Source organism: Halichoerus grypus, chromosome 4 (genome assembly GCF_964656455.1).
Source record: "Halichoerus grypus chromosome 4, mHalGry1.hap1.1, whole genome shotgun sequence".
NCBI lineage: Eukaryota > Metazoa > Chordata > Mammalia > Carnivora > Phocidae > Halichoerus > Halichoerus grypus.
In genome coordinates, this window is record NC_135715.1 from 71,219,395 (window position 1) to 71,232,252 (window position 12,858).

Sequence of the window (12,858 nt, forward strand, 5' to 3'; positions counted from 1 at the left end):
GTTGAGAAAAGACAGTGGGGTTTTATCCTTTCCATCATTGCTTCATGTAGAATCTTGATTCTTATCTGAAATCCCCTCAGGTAATTCATCATTCATCACTTAACAAATGTTTGCAGGCCTCCTCTGGGCAGGCACTCTGCTTAGCACACAACCGTGGACAGGTAGGACAGCGCCTTGCCTTTATGGAATTTCAGCCTAGCTGGGGGAAGATAGATAATTAAATAATTTAAATGAAATGTAATACGTGTTATGAATGGAGAAGTATGGCGTGCTAATCAAGACTCTTAATAACAAGTGAGAGAAACCAAATTCAAGCTAGTGTAGATAAAAAGAGGCTATTTACTGACAGCATTAACAACCCTGGGTACTTCTGTCTTTAGGCTTGGCTGGATCCAGGGTCCCGACAATGTAATCCAGTCTCTCTGTCCCCATCATCCTCATTGCCTTACCTCTATCTCTCTCTGACCTTTGCTTTCTTCTGTATCTTCTTCATTTCTCAGGCAGGCTTTCTTGCTGGCAGAGATAGCCATTGTTAACTCCAGAAAAACATCACCCTTAGTACATGAGATCTCATAAAAAGAGAGCTCCTTTTTCTCCCAGTCCCCATAGCAAACTCCTCAATTATTCAAAAAGCTTTTTTTGGTCCATGCTTACTACTGTATCAATAATTGTGCCCAGAACTTTGAGGTTTTATTCCTGGCAGGTCCTGTTTGTGGGTCCGTCCTGAGGCTGCACTAAAGAATCTGTGAGGTGTACTCTGGAACACTTTTTGGCAACCCCTGAAGATAACATGTGTACCAGATTAAGAGCATCAAGAAAGGTTTATTGGAGGAAACTGATGTGGGAAGGATGAATAACAATTTTTATAGCAATAGCTATAAAAAGTGATTAAATTTAATCACTTCTTTAAAGGTAAATTTTCAATGCAGAATATTGAGGTAAGTAAGTATACAAAACAACTAAAACTCCTTCTAGGGACAACATTTTTATGTTTCCAGCTTGATTATATATAATATGTGTGTATAGAGTTATGCTTATATATGCTAATGTAAGTGTATATGTGTGTATATATAAAATTTTGCAGACAAAAGTACTGTATCCTATTCTTACAATCTGAGTACTTCCCACAACATTAAATATTGTTTGAAAACATGATACTTAATGGCAACTTAATATTCTATTCCACTTTATGGATGGATCTGAATGTATTTAGCCAACTCTTTATATTTGGACATTTATGAGCTTTCTTCTTTTGCTACTATAAGTAACCTTGTGATAAATATACATGGACATAAATCTTTGTGGGCATCTCTCACATTTTCTTACAGCTGTATATTCTAACAAAGATGTACATCATAAGAAAGACCCTTCTGCTCGAGGGTAGGCACACCGTCTCTGTGGTGAAGAAAAAGCACTTTCTACTGTAACATAGTCATGCATACAGCTGGCTTCAAAGGTCTCCCGAAAATCTGGCAGAGATCTGATTTCATTCTCTATCAGCTAACCAATAGTCAAATCCTCTAAACCCGAGGGCTGTACTTTTCAATGCTAATGGACGCCAGGCATGTCACTGTCTCTTCCAGAGGGACCATGTTTTGTCAAGGTGTTTATAATTCTTCCCATCTGGCCCAGGGGAGACTGTCCCTAGGATAGAAAAGCTGTATTAATCAGGACTCTTTTGGATGTAAGTGACAGACACCCAACACAAATGGCTTTGGCAAAAAGGAGCATCTCTCTGGCTCTTCTCCAGATGGGCAGCCTCAGTGAGCACTGGAATGGGGACTTGGGCACTATTAGCACTCACTTCATCCCTCCCCTTAGACTTCCCTGTGTCCACTTCTCTCAGGCTGGCTAATTCCAGACCACTGCAACTGTGCCTGCTGCTGGTACCTAGCTGACACCTGTCCAGGTCTGCTGTCAGGGAGGAAAGAGACTTCTCTTTTTTCCAATTCCCAAAGGACTTGGGATGGCTTCTAAGGTGACCTCAGTTCATGTCATCTACCCACATGCTGTGGGGCTTCACTGTAGCCAGGAAATAATTGGCTTGGATCAGCAGCCTCCCACCCCCCAAAAAATTTCTATGCTGACAGTGATGGGGTTCTGTGAACTGGTTGTCCCTATTGAAGATGCAAGAGTAGGGGAGGTTGGGAGGGACAAGAGCAGAATCTCCCAGAAAAGGGGATAGTGCTGTTTCCAGAAGAACAAAAAGGCGCTGGTCAGGTAACAGTAGAGGTCTTCTGAAGAATGCAGTGGTAACTATGTTCTTTCCCTCCCCACCTGGACCCCCAGGGAACCAGGAGAGTGATGGCTTAACCACTCAGTCCTGGCAGGGCCAACAACTGACAGCCTTCTCCTGCAAAGTTTCTCGTTGTAAGAACACTCCTTTATTATGGAAAATGAAATGCTCCAATTCAGCATTTTGCATGACTCCACAAATCAGTCCAGCCGTTGAAGTTAATAGTAACGTTCTCTGGGCATTCATTATGGTACCAGCTAGGGTACTAAACGCTTTCCATGAATATCGCCATTCATTCATCACCAGCACCATAATCCTTGTTTTAGGAATGAGGAGAGCGAAACTTGGAGCAAATGAAGTAATTTGCCCAACTATATGTAGCTTAGCAGTTGCAAAGCCAGGATCTGAAGCCATGTTCTCTGACTCCAGAGCCTACATGCTTAACCAATCCAGGATACAGTCTTGAAACATTAGAAAATGAAACAGCTCTGTTTCCTTGGTCTGCTTAATAATAACTATTATTAAGTGAATATTTTCTATATGTAGACCTATACCAGGTGCTTTACATATATATGTGTATATAAATATACTTTATTATATTATATATAAATGTAGATAATATACAGTTGATCCTTCAACAACACAGGTTTGAATAGTGTAGGTCCACATATTTTTACGGTACGGCGCTGTAAATGTATGTGCTGTTCTTTACGATTTTCTTAATAACTTCTTTTTCTAGCTTACTTTATTATAGGAATGTGGTATATAATACATATGACGTAGAAAATATATGTTAATTGACTGTTTATGTAATCTGTAAGACTTCCAGTCAATTGTAGGCTATTAGTAGTTAAGTTTTTGGGGAGTCAAAAGTTATACACAGATTTTTAACTGCCTGGGGGTGTGGTGGGGTACGGGGAGGAGGGAATTTGGTGGCCTAGCCCCTATTTTGTTCAAGGGTCAACTGGGTAGTCTAATTATATATAATATATAGTTTTATATATAATATGTAGTAGTTACATAAATGTATTTTATATACACACTATATATAATATTTAGATATAAATACTACATATACTACAGTTTTAGGTTTACAATAATATTGAGGGGTATATATGGAAAGTTTCCATATACTCCCTTTCCCCCACTCAGCTTCCCATATTATTAACTTCTTGAATTAGTGTAGTACCTTTGCGACAGTTGATGAGACAATATTGAAACTTATTATTACCTAAATTTTATAGTTTTTCTAAAATATTTTATTTATTTATTAATAGAGAGAGAGAGAGAGAGAGAGAGAGAGGCAGAGGGAGAAGCAGGCTCCAGGCAGAGCAGGGAGCCCGATGTGGGATTGATCTCAGGACCCCAGGATCACGACCTGAGCTGATGCTTAACCCACTTAACCTGGGCAGATGCTTAACCCACTGAGCCACCCAGGTGCCCAATTCTATAGTTTATATTAAGGTTGACTCTTTGTGTCATCCACTCTATGGGTTTGGACAAATGTATAAGGACACGTATCCACCATTACAGTATCATCTGAAGTAGTTTCACTGCCCTAAAAATACCCTGTGCTCCATCTGTTCATCCCTCCCTCCCCTTCCCCCCCATAAGCCCTTGGTAACTACTGATCTTTTTATTTCTCTATAATTTTGCTTTTTTCCAGAAGTTTGAATCATATAGTGTGTTGCTTCTTCAAACTGGCTTCTTTCACTTAGCAATATACATGTAACATTCCTCTATGTCTTTTCATGGCTTGATAGCTCCTTTCTTTTTATCAAGAAATGGTTGACTGGATGTACTGTGGTTTATTTGTTCAGTCACTTATTGAAGGACATCTTGGTTGCTTCCAAGTTTTGGCAATTATGAATAAAGCTGCTGTAAACATTCGTATATAAATTTTTGTGTGGACAGAACTCATTTGGGTAAATACCAAGGAATGCAGTTGCTGGTCTGTATGGTAGGACTATGTTTTGTTTTGTGAGAAATTGCTGAAGTGTTTTCCAAAGTAGCTGTACCATTCATTTTGCATTCCCACCGTCAATGAATGAGAGTTCTAGTTGTTTCATATCCTTGCCAGCATTTGGTGGTATGGGTGTTTGGGGTTTTAGCTATTCAGTGGGTATGCAGTGGTATTTCATTGTTTTAATTTACAGTTCTCTAACAACATATGATGTTGAATATCTTTTCATATGCTTATTTGCCATCTGTATATCTTCTTTGATGAGGTGTCTGTTCAAGTCTTTTGCCCATTTAAAAAAATTGGGTTGTTTTCTCATTGTTGGGTTTTAAGAGTTCTTTGTATATTTGGGGTACCAGTATTTTATCAGGTATGTGTTTTGCAAAGATTTTCTCCCATTCCATGACTTGTCTCTTCATTCTCTTAACAGTGTCTTTTATAGAGCAGAGGGCTTTAATGTTAATGAAGTCCAATTTAATCAATTTTTTCTTTTGTGGATTGTGCTTTTGGCGTTGTATTGAAAAAGTCATCACTAAACCTAAAGATCACTTAGGTTTTCTCCTCTATTATCTTGTAGCATTTTTTCATTTTGCATTTTACACTTAGGTCTATGATTTATTTTGAGTTAACTTTTGTGATTTTTTTTTTTTTTTTTTTTGCATGTGAATGTCGAGTTGTTCCAGCACCATCGGTTGAAGAGACTATCCTTTCTCCGTTGAATTGCTTTTGCTCCTTTGTCAATGATCAGTTGGCTATTTTGTGGATCTATTTCTGGGGTCTCTTTTTCTGTTCCATATTTACACATATTTTTCTTTTTTTCTTCAGCTTTACTGACTATATATTTTTCATTGTCACCATGAAGTTATGCCTATCTAGCAGGTAGTTAACTCCCTATTTTGCAGATGAGGAAACTGAGGCCGAGAGAGGAGAGACACAATTTACCTAGGCCAGGAGTAGAGGTAGAGTTGAAAACCACATCTGTCTGACTCTGATTCTTTGCCTGTTTGTACCCCCCATGCTGCCGGTTGGTGCTAGGCTGGGACTTGGTCTGTCAAGCTTAACCTTAGAAGGTGCTTTCCAGGGCCTAAATGCTAGCATCTCCTTTCCTTACTGGTCTTTGACATCATGGCTCATTTGCTCCTTGATTCTAATCAAGGTTGCCTGTCACTCACAGTCCCTCTGGACCTGCCATGCAAATAAATCCTAATCTGCCTGAAATTTAGCTTTACTTAAAACATTCAACCAGTTTTTTTTAAAGCTTTTCCCCTAACTTTTTGCCGAGACTTCGAGCGTAATCATTTTTTTCCCTGGCTCACACTGAATCCTTTTTGCCAGGAAGTTGCTTGCTTATGCACCTTATCACTGAGGTTCTCCTAATGTCTTCCTGAAGACAAAACCTGCTGGGTTGGATTGCTAAACTGCACACAGTGCTAAAAGTCCCCTTGGTTAAGTTCTCCCCATACACCCATCAGGGCCTCGAGCACTTGCTCTCGGAATTTACACATTAACTCTATGTTCCCTCTCTGTGTTGCCCAAACAGGGCATTTCTACAACCCACTGAATTCTATTTTACTGCCAAGAGTCTTTAAAAAAAAAAATCCCACAATCATATTTCAAACACTAAGGGATAGACTTCTGATAAGAATGTAAGGTTTTTTAAAAAAAGAATATAAGGTTTATACACTCCCAAACAGAGATGAAATAGCTTGCAGAAGATCACACAGCAAATGAAATGGTAGAATTCAGATTCTAATCCAGATCTGGTGCAAAAGCAAAGAGGAGGTCCTTGAATCACAGCAGGCTTCCTTCTGTGGGAAGGGGGACATCCTTTTGATGGCTTTGTCAGCAAATGAAGGGGGCTGTGTGGGATTCAGGAAAAGCTCCAGCACAGGAGACCTTCATAATGCAACTCCAGGGCATCATTTCATCACTGCACAATTGAAACTGAAATTTGTTTTAAAACAGCACATACCTAGCTGCTTATTATGACACCAAACTGTTCATTTTGACAGTGTTCAAAGTGCTTTACCAATATTAGCTCATTTCTGTGTTCCTTAAAACCTTTCTAAAGCTAACACCATGCAGTTATGTATTTTATAAACTGCTAGTGTAGTTCCAAGACGGTTTCATATCCAGTGGCTGACAGTGAGCCCCCATTACTGACCAAGGACCTTGCGTGTATGTGTTTGTGTGTTGGGGGGCGGCGGTTGGAAGGTGTGGAGAGGATTCAGAGGCCACGAACACTCCGCTATTATTTCTCTGTGCTTTTGTTTTGTTTTGTTGTTTGTTTGTTTTTAACAAAGTTAGAAGGAGGCTGGCAGGATTAATCTATGACCCGCTCACGTCTCCCGTGGCACAGATTACTGGATCTCTATAGGTTGTGGTTCTTGTGTGGGTTTTTGCAGCAAAGAGAGACAATAAAGAGGGAGCTTGTGAGGTGAGCACTGTGGGATTCGGTTCTAAAGTTTTTGCCGTCTAGGGGAAAGTAACTCTGGAAGTAAGCCGCTTTGACTAGCCAGCCGGTCAGGTGTGCTTGTGACACAGGCCGATTCAGGCTTCAGGGCCCTTCCTGACAAGGGAGGGGCAAGAATAAGTTATTTATTAAAAACAAAGGAATAGCAATAATAATCCAATGACAAAGAAATGGAGATTTACTTAAAAAAAAAAAAAAAACCAAACCAAACAAACAACCCTTGAAGTGCCTCCCAGATGTTTTATCTCTGGAAAAGGAACACTGGTGGCGAGTTCGGTTTCAGCTCGCTGGGGCCCGCCGCTCTGGGTAGCGCTGCCCAGCCTGCGGCACTAGCCCTGGCCCGCACGGTCCCGGCTGTCAGAGGACCGGAGGATGCAGTCGCGCCGCCGGCTCCTATTGGCGGAAAAATGGCAACAAGCGGGCGGGGCGGCAGCGAAGGCGCCAGGAGCAGCCGCCCGCCCGCCCGCCGGGGGAACCCCAGGTCTGGGCGCTGGGCGCGAAGACGCCCCGCCCCGCCCCGCCCCGGCCACCTCCTCGGGCCCTGCAGCCGCCGCCGCGCCGCGCTCCCATTGGTGCCCGGCGGTGACGCGCGCGAGCGGGCCGGGGCTGCCAGGGCCGCGGGGCGGGCGCGAGGGGCGGGGGCGGGGGCCGGGCGCGCGGCTGATGAAACCCGGCGCCCGGGTCCGCCCGCCCTCTACGCTCCATTCAGTCGGCGCGGGCAGGTGTGAGCCGCAGGTCAACTGCTGGGCGGGGCGCGAGGCCAGCCGGCATCCGCTAACCGCAGCTCCCGCTCCAGCTCCCCGCGCGCCGCGCCTCCGTCCGAGCGGCCGTCCTTCCAGTCGCGCGTGCCTGAGCCCCTCGGCGGACTAGCCCGCATCCTGCCACCGGCCGCCCGCCCGCCGCCTCGGTGAGTGTCCGGCCCCCGCCGGCGCCGGGGCAGCTGCCCGGGTCCGGGTCACCTTGGAGGGGCCCCCGGAGGCGCGTGGGGCCGCGGGAGGGCGGCGCGGGGAGCGGCGAGGGTCCGGCGCCGGGGGCGCTGGCATCCTCCGGGGTGGGCGAGGGCAGGGCGGGCGCGGGGCTGTGCGCGCGGGGCCGGTGCCCATGCGGCTGTCTCCTCCACCGGAGTCCATTTTGGTTCCCTGAAGACGCGGCGTGGTGCATGATGCAACACCGAGTGAGTAAGCGTGGACGACCTGGCGCCGCCGTGATGCCGGCCGCGCGCGCGCCCGCCAGCGACCCCGCGCCGGGACCCTTGGGGTGGTCGGGGTGGGCAGGGGGCGGGAGCGGCAGCGGGCACGCGGGCCGGGCCGGGAGGCATCCGGAGGCCTGCCCTTACATGGCGCGGAGCAGAGCACCCCGCCCCGCCACGAGGTCCGCGATGTGTCATCGCCGTGGTGGGAGCCCGCCCTGCCGCCGCGGGGGTGGTCCCGCGGCAGGTGGCCGGCCTGGGGACAGCGGCGCACCCCCGCAACCTGCTAGCGGCGCCCATGTCTCTTCCCTAGAGCTCCTGTCGCGCCCCGGCGCGCCTACACCTCTTGTCTGAGTTTCTAGGGTGATTTTGGGGAAGTTCCCCCCTACGTGGGCTTCCTTGTGACCCGATTTGACCCGGGAAGGCTGAGTTCTTCAAGCCTTCCAGATGGTTTGGAGCGAGAGGAAGTTCTTCCGGCTTAATAAAGACCATCTTTTCCCAGTGTGTCCTCTCTGCGAAGTAGAAAACTTCCCAGACCGGGTCGGCCAGGCAGGCATTCTAAACCTGTGTGTACACGGAGCAGCCGTTGTGCTGAGTACTACTACATACAGAGTACTGTTTTAGCTCCTTCCCCTTTTCAGTGGGTGTGGGAACCAGATACGTGGTGTTTGACTTGAAAGATTAGGGTAGTAGAAACATGTGCCTTCAGGAAGAAAACTGCACCTCCCAGTACACGCGGTGGGGCTCTCCTAGAAAGAAACCTAGAGTTGTGTTCTATTCCACATTTAGTTACAGGAGGAGAGGGTTGGGATTTTAGTCCCTGGTATATTTCCCTAAAAATGTGCTCTTTAAAATTTGACCAGCAGAACTATGTATGTTGGCGTGTGGCTGAATTTTCTAATTGTCTTTCATTTGAACTGTAATTTATTTGGGAGTTAATAGTAACATTTCTTGCCCTTTATGTTTGATTCAGATAATAGGAAACCATGATACATTTACTCCCCTGATATTTTTAGTTGGTCTCGGTGGAAATTATCGTTATTTTTATATGAACACACCCTTCTGTCATTAAAACAAAAGGTCTTATTTAAGTCACACAATCAAAAAAGAAGTTAGGGGGCAAAGTCAACAATGGATTAAAATAGTTTTCAAAGGTTTAGCATATTACCATCATGTTAATCATTATAGATAAATTTAAAGAGTCTCAAAGGAGTTCTGACTAAACAGGACAAAAAATAGAGGTCAGAAATGTATGCAGTTGTTTGAATCTGGATTTGAGCCACATGAGTGCTCTTATGCATATAATTATTTGCTTTAGAGGAAAAGGCTTGGAAGACAAGATTGCCAACCTCCGGGAGCTTGAATTCTAAGACACATGTTAATTACATTTGGTATAAGTACATGTTTATTGATTGTTCTAGTCTGGAGTTTTTTTTCTACTAAGACCAGTAAAAATATGTAATTATGTTGGAGAGCCCAGCATTATGTCTAATTGGATTAATCCCTTTTCATTATTAACTATGTATTTGGAGGTATTGGTTTATTAATCCTAGGGAGGAATTTGAAATAGGAATAAGTAATGGAGAGAAACATTTTCCTGTAACCCAGATGCATCTTGTAGCTGTTTATCGTTGCACCTGGTTCTTGGTCCTCATTCCAAGCAGGACCTGTGGATGGGACCCTAGTGTTTTTCTATATGATGGGTCTCTTCAGGCCTGGGGCCTGTCTCTACCACTGCCCTGTTCCAGTCGATGGCAGATCCCATGAACCATGAGGACTTTGCTTTTGCTTTGGATGAGGTGGGGAACCATCAGAGGATTACTTTAAATGCTGCATGGAGAAGAGTTGGAGGCAGGGGAAGTGGGCAGGCATGGAAGCAGGGAGACCAGTTCAGACTTGTAACTTAAGTCTGGAATGAAATCCAACTCCAGGTTATTCGTGCACAAGAGAGTGTGGCCATATGTCATTTCCATGAGAGGTGATGGCAGCTTGGGCTGGGTGGAAATGGTAGAGATGTGAGGTGGTTGAATTCTGCTCCACCTGTAGGCAACTACTTGTTCCATCTGTAGATTTTAAAGGGAGACTCAACAGGCTTGGCCAGGGGATTCCACGTGAGGTGTGAAAGAGGTCCAATATGATTCCAAGGAGTAGAGCTGCCATTTTGTATTAACGAGATGGGAAGGTGGAGGAATGAGCATGTTGGGAAGGACTCTTAAAAGTCACAGGTGACTTTTTTGTAGACATTTCCATCCTCCAGGGTCAGGGCTGAACTAGATCTGTCCTCTCAGGGGCCCTTCTCAAGTACATGATTGCATTGTAGCCACCTGCCCCAGGGTGGTGGCTTCCTAGCTCTCTTGCTTCCTCACACCTAACTTGGGGATCTCTTGGTGCTTGCAGACTCCCTGTGCTCCCCTGCCACCTTCCAGTAGGCACCTTGGCTGTGGGTTTGTCCCGTGGCCAGGGTGGGGACCCTCTGCCACCTGGGGTGTACCTCCTTTTTCATTCTTGGGCCTTCAGGCACCTGCCTTCCAGGGGTTTCTTGTGCCTTAGGTTACTGGCATTGGATCCCAGGCGAAGGTTCTATCCACCACAAGGATTTAGATCTCTTCCAGCCACAGAATAGAGGAGTACCATCTCTCATGGCAGATTAACAGCCTTGTAGTAAGCTTGAGGGGCATCTCTCTCCTCTTTCTCCATAATCCACTTCCCCCAACTCAAAGCAGCTTTGAAAAGAAGCACCCCTGCACTTGTTCAAACTGCGTCCAAATTTGTCATGGGAGATTTAGTGCATTTACCACCTGTGAGTCAGAAGAATGGGCAAAAATTGATAAAACAGTTCGGTGGACTGCTAATTATGTTCATTCCACTCTGAAGGCATTCCTTCAGATCTGTGGCATTGGCTGAGCTGTGAGTAAGGCTGGTGACCTTAGCCCTCGGATTCATTCCTTCCAGGAGCACCAGCTGTAGGAAAGACATTTCTGGACATTGGAATAGATTCTGGCATAGGGTTGACCCATCCTGCCACACCCAATGTCTTTCCTTTGGCTTTTTCCCTCTGTTGATTGTCAGTAACGGTTCGGACTGCCAGATGGTACATTTGGTGAACCAAACAGCATAAATGAGTTAGAGCTGTGTGTGGTTAGGGGCCTTTCCAGCTTCAGTGCAGCCTGAGGTGAAGGAGGCTGCTTTGGGGAGCTGAGGACAAGTAGTACGAGTGCTGGGAACAGTGCTGCTGTAGGCTTCTGGCGTCCTGGCTTGGCTGCTCTGTGGGCAGCCACCAGAGAGGCGTTCACACTTTCTCAACCCCGTAGACTTGCTCCATCCATAGACTGGGGAAGCCTTCTCTCTCAGCCTCACAGTAACAAAGCTCACAAACTGTGAATTCCATAGTATTCTTTGGATAAGTAAAGGTACCGAATCAATACATTTAGATTTCTTTCATGAAGTAAGTTCTTTCTGTTACCAGTCTACTAGTCTGATTATGACAACCAGAAATCAACCTCAGGGAAGCCTTTAAAAGCTCCTGCCAGGTGGACTTATCTGAAGGTGGAAGAAAGAATGTCCCACAGCTTACCTGGGCTGTGCATATTTCTCTATCATCTCTCCCTTTCTCCCGAGTGGATCGTCAGCTTGTTCTTCCCTTTTCTGGAGGCACAGAGGGCATGGACAGTTTTGTTTCCTTAACATCCTGTATTTCTGCTCTAGTGCTTTCTCCACAATGTTTGTTCAGATAACGTTCTTGATTGTGAGAACAAGCACATCCTTTCCCATTTGTTTAGGAGTGGGTCCTACCCTCCGTATGCTCTAGGCAGAGCGAGTTCTGTATTGTAGCGAGCAACTCGCAGTGCTGGCTCTGGGCTGCAAGGGAGTGGCCTCTGCCCTGCGTGGTCAGCCTGAGTTCTGCATGGATCATGCACTGTGCTTTCACAGGAGATGCCGTGGGCCCCTCATGCAGAAAGGGCTGGGTCCCCGAGTGGGGTCTACTGACAGGATAAGTGCCTTCCCTAATGTATTTATCACATTTAAATTCTTTTCCATATTGTTTACCTAATAATCGGCTTCTCCTGCCTACCTTGTAGGATTGAGAGGATTTAAATGAGGTAATCTATGGTACGTACTTGACACAGCTTCTGGCACATATCGAGTGCTTAAAATAAATGTTAACTATTACACTGGAAGGAAAACTCAGTTCTTTGGTTTAGGTGTAGAGAAAAATAATTCTTATAACAAGTTTGTTTTGCTATCCCATTTTGCCAAAGGGTTCAAATAGAGTCCCTTTCCCTTGGAATTGTGTCTAGATTGCGGGGGGTAGGTGTAGTGCCAAGGTGTTGGGGGGACATTGAGCCTCTGAGGCATATGCTGACCCAGGTCCAGGATCTGTGGATGTGACCCTAGCTGCTGTACCATTGTCCCCTTTAGACCTGGAGGGCTGTCTTTCGCACTGATCTTTTACAGTTAAGGTCATGGAGGGCATTCTGCGGCCTTTTTGCCACAACGAGGAAGGGAGACATAGCGGGAGGAACCACAGTCTCTGGGGCTGTGCTGGGTCTGACTGCCTCGGTGACCTTGAAGCCGTAAACTCTTTGGGGACCAGGGACCTCCCTGGGTGTGTCAGGTTCCTTTAGATCTCAGATCTGTACTTTGGGTTTAGCCACTCCTCTGGAAAGCTGTGCTCACGGCCCCATTCTTAGTGCTTGCCAGTGTGTGTCTGTGTGTGCGTGTATAAGAATGAGAAAGAGTGTGTGTGCGTGTGTGTGTTTGGGGCGGTTTATCCACCCTCATTATACTCATCCTGACATATTTTGTCCAAATTACCCTGAGGGCTTTGGGTTTAGAAACCAAAGCCAAACACTTAGGGCCCCCTCTGTTTTTCACCTTATTTCATCCCTTCCTGGAGGTGACAACAGAGGGTCTCGTAGTGCCTTGGGGCAGGGGTGGTGGGCATCTCACCTGGGGCAGCAGTGGGAAGGCAAGGGAGCAAACCCACTGTTAGCCACTCT

General features: G+C 45.9%; 1 protein-coding gene across 5 annotated transcripts in view; it reads left to right on the forward strand.

Annotated features, from left to right (window-relative positions):
• The first annotated feature begins 7,299 nt into the window (after positions 1 to 7,299).
• Positions 7,300 to 12,858, forward strand: part of SLC7A1 (solute carrier family 7 member 1) — an 86,035-nt gene continuing 80,476 nt past the window's right edge. For 3 of the 5 annotated variants that reach the window (XM_078070511.1, XM_078070510.1, XM_036080407.2), the window contains exon 1: positions 7,300 to 7,576. The gene's annotated coding sequence lies outside the window, so the exon portion shown is untranslated. Of the gene's footprint in view, positions 7,577 to 7,820; positions 7,844 to 12,858 lie in introns of those variants that run through there. The other 2 variants (XM_078070512.1, XM_078070513.1) reach the window with 2 other exon arrangements.